Source organism: Pteropus alecto, unplaced genomic scaffold (genome assembly GCF_000325575.1).
Source record: "Pteropus alecto unplaced genomic scaffold, ASM32557v1 scaffold555, whole genome shotgun sequence".
NCBI classification, from domain to species: Eukaryota; Metazoa; Chordata; class Mammalia; order Chiroptera; family Pteropodidae; genus Pteropus; species Pteropus alecto.
The window spans coordinates 80,961-84,660 of NW_006436809.1; the positions used below are offsets into that span (position 1 = coordinate 80,961).

General features: G+C 50.5%; 1 protein-coding gene across 4 annotated transcripts in view; it reads right to left on the minus strand.

Annotated features, from left to right (window-relative positions):
* GABBR1 (gamma-aminobutyric acid type B receptor subunit 1) overlaps window positions 1-7 on the minus strand; it is a 28,557-nt gene extending 28,550 nt beyond the window's left edge. For all 4 annotated transcript variants that reach the window (XM_025048056.1, XM_015590736.2, XM_015590735.2 and 1 more), the window contains exon 1: window positions 1-7. This exon is cut by the window's left edge and continues 69 nt beyond it. The gene's annotated coding sequence lies outside the window, so the exon portion shown is untranslated.
* Between the last annotated feature and the right edge of the window lie 3,693 nt (window positions 8-3,700).

Sequence of the window (3,700 nt, forward strand, 5' to 3'; positions counted from 1 at the left end):
GAAGAGCGGAACCAACAGCAGCAGCAGCAGCAGCAGCATCTGAGTAAGAGGCGGCGGTGAGGACCGGACGGAGCCCCATGGGCACTGCATGGACCGGGAAAGCGACCCGGCCTCCCTCCTAGCCTCCGACCCCGCTCAGCCTGAGGACATGGAGAGCGCCCCACGAAGGAGGCGGGGGCGGAGCCCGGCGCGGGGTTGGGGGGGAAAGGAGGAGAGAAAGCCTGTCCCCACCCTCCTCCTCGCCCCCCCCCACGCCCTCCCGGGACTCCACCTCTCACCACCTCCTCTCCCCCGTCCCCCGCGGCTAGCCAGAGCCCGGCTTACCCACGCTCCCGGATTCCTTCCTCGCCGTTCCTTCTCTCCCCCAGCCCCCGTGTTCCCGCCTCGGCCCTCCCCTGCGCACCCCTCTCCGAGCCCTACTTCCCCCGGGCCTTGGCTCTTACCTCGGCGCGCCAGCCCAGCTCCCCGGCTCTCCCTGGCCTCAAGGCCCCAGGCCCGGCCGCTCCTCCCTCTCCCCACTCCTTTCTCTTCCACCTTCCCCTTCCTCTCGACCCTCCTCCCCTCGAATCTTGGCTCCTGCCCAGCCAGGGTCTCTGCCAGCTCTCTCGCTTCCCTCGACCCCACTCCCGTCTCTCCTTCCCTCCGGCGGCGGTGGCCGCGGGATCCGGGAGCCGGGAGCGAAGGAGGCGGCGCCGGGGACCCGGGAAAGCTCCTGGGCGGAGGGAAGAAGGAGGGTGCGAGAGAAGACAGGGCAGGGGAAAGAGAAGGGGAGACGAGGAGAGGGCCCCTCCCACCACCGGAGCCCCGGGAGCCGCCCCGGATTCGGGCCCCGCCCTGGACCGCCCACAGCGCCGGGGGGCGGGCGGCGGCGGAGAGCGGAGCTGAGGGCTAGCGGAGAGTGAGACGCCGGTGCTCACGCGCGTACGGCAGGGACCCGCGGTCAAGCCTACTGGAAGCTGGGGTGCGGGCGAGCAAACCCGAGCCAAATTTGGGCAGAGAGACTGGGGCTGAGACAGGGAATCTAGGATGCAGGTGGGAAAAGGCAGTTGCACCAAGAGAAGGCAGCTCTGGATCTGGGTGAGAGGAGAGAAGCAGAGGTCAAAGGCCTGGAGGAGAAGCAGACCGGTGGGAGAGAAAGGAGAAACCAGGGTCAGAGATTGGGAGTGAAGGCCTGGAGCCACCTAAGCGCGACAAGAGTTGGATGGGAAGGACAGAGTTGGGAGACCAGAGCTGCTCCGCGAGTCCAGCAGCTATTTGCTACTCCCCTGCTCCGGGAAGGGAACGAGGAGGGAGGATTGGAAGCAAGAAATGAGGGGACCATCAAAGAGAGAAATTGAGATAGTAAGAGGAGGGGGTAAATAAGAGACAAATGAGCCTCCAAGTGAACGGGAGCTAGCATTACCTTCTATACTCCCAACAGGGCCTGGCAATCGATATTTCTTGACTAAGGGAGAACTGGAAGTTCTAACGACAGTGGGGGAAGTGCAGGCCTCTTGACAATTCTAGAGGCTCCTGGCTATTGTCTGGTTGTGGAGGGTGTGTGCGTGCGTGCGTGTGCGTGTGCGTGTGCGTGTGCGTGTGTGTGTGTGTGTGTGTGTGTGTGTGACCCTTATGGGAGAGGCAACATAAGGCTCTTTCTGCAGGGAGGAGGGAAGCGGGGAGATGGGGACTTATTTCTGGCTAGTCCTGGGAAAAGGAAAAACCAGATTCTGCGAGACTGATTAGAACTAAGGTTCTCGATCCTTAACCTTCTTTATAACAAATATTTTCAAATGCTGATTTGAAATTCATAGATAATATAACCTACCTACATACATATGACTTAAAAAACAAACATGCTTCCCTGTCTGTAACATAAAATGAAATAAAATAATCTGTAGTAAAATAACATAAACGATATTATGATGTAAGTGTTGAGACCTGACTGTAGTAGAAGTCATGATGAAGTAGGCAGATGCTTGTACTTATCCACAGAATCACAAGGATGGAACTGCTACAAACACAGACTAATACAGGTGCTAAGTTAGAGGTATGTGACTCACATACCTCCAGCATGTTGCCATGCTTTAACAAAATATTGAACAACTCTCTTAGCAAAGTTAATCTTCTCTAAATTTACACGGAACTGTAATTGCATTCCTAGAAAGTTCATTGTATATTAAAACCGTTTTTTAAAAAATTGTTCTAGACTCAGATAATTAAACACAGATTTCACCTACATGAATGTCCTAGGGGACATTTGAGAATCTAGATGAGGGACAATTCTCCGTTGCACAGGCTGTACTTTGAAGAACATCTTATACCCCGCCCTACCCATAAATGCCAATTGTGCCCCCCTCAATCATTGTAATTACAAAAAGAAAGCCCACACGTTTTCAAAATGTTCCCTCAGGACTAATTGAGAATCACTGAGCTAGAAAATAGGCAGGAGTAGAGAGTGGGGCAGGATTTCTAACCACTCAAAATGATAGCCACCCATCATCCTCCAAGTGGCCTGTCCACTCAGCAGGGCAGAACCAAAATATGTGGGCGTTGACTAAAACACAGTTATCGACACCGGGAAAATGTATGAATGAAAAGTTTTCCAGACTACTTCTTAAAGAAAAGTTTCCTGGCTCTGTGCCCTATCTACAGGCTAGTTCAACTGTCTGGTGGTGAGATGCCACCCCTCTGTTCTCCTGTATGGTCCTGGCATGGCTGAGTACCCAGAGGACAATCTCCCCAGGCCCAGCAGGGCCTTTCTGTAGGAAAATATCTGAGTAGGTGCTCTCTAGGTCCTTATCTGGTCTTTTATTCTGGCAACTTGTCTCTGGCTTCCCTGAAGTCCTGCCTGAAAAGGGGGATGGTAGGAATCTGATTCCATGAAACAAAATTATTTTGGTGATATTCGTTACCACACTGCTGATGTTAAATCAGAAAAGGAAACCACCTAAAATCACAGATACTGATTCAGTAAGCTAGAATGTATCCATTCAAAGGAATAGTTATGAAAACATGTTTAAAAGAGTATCTTCCAATGACATTAACATTGAAAAAAATGAGAATTTGAGAAAAAAGAATATAAAATTTGTACGACTGTGGCATACATATGTTTAAAAGCTAGACGAAAATACATCAAAATGTTTATAGGATTGCCTTTGGGGCCGTGAATTATTGGGCAAGGTCTTTTTTGTTGTTGTTTTTTTTTTTTTGTCTTATTCCTTCAATTTTTGTCCAAAGCTCCCAAAGCACATTGAAACAATTTAGCCAACATCTGTTATTCATTCGGGCAAACTCGTTTGAGGATGTGGACAGAAGCTCCAATCATATTCACTATACACACTGGTTACCTTTCTCCACCAGTAGGTACAACTTCCTCTTCTCACCTTTTCATCATCCAATGTCATTTGCCAGATTCCTGGCCCTTATATTCCTCAGAACATTAATTGAGGTCTTTTCTACACCACTGCTTGAATATCCTAACCCTACCCTCCCCACAGTCAATCCACTTCCTTCTTTACCTTAACACACAAAATTTCTCTGGGAAGGGCCCTGAACTTGATCCCTTGCTTCATCCCTCACTCTTGTATTCCTTGTGTCTTTGGTGTTACCACCTACTTTTGCAGTTTTTGACTGTTTTTCATAGAGACGAAGAGGTTCCTACTCACATTCCCTGAGAATTACCTTCTTGTTCATTTTATTCCCCATACTTCCGCTCCTT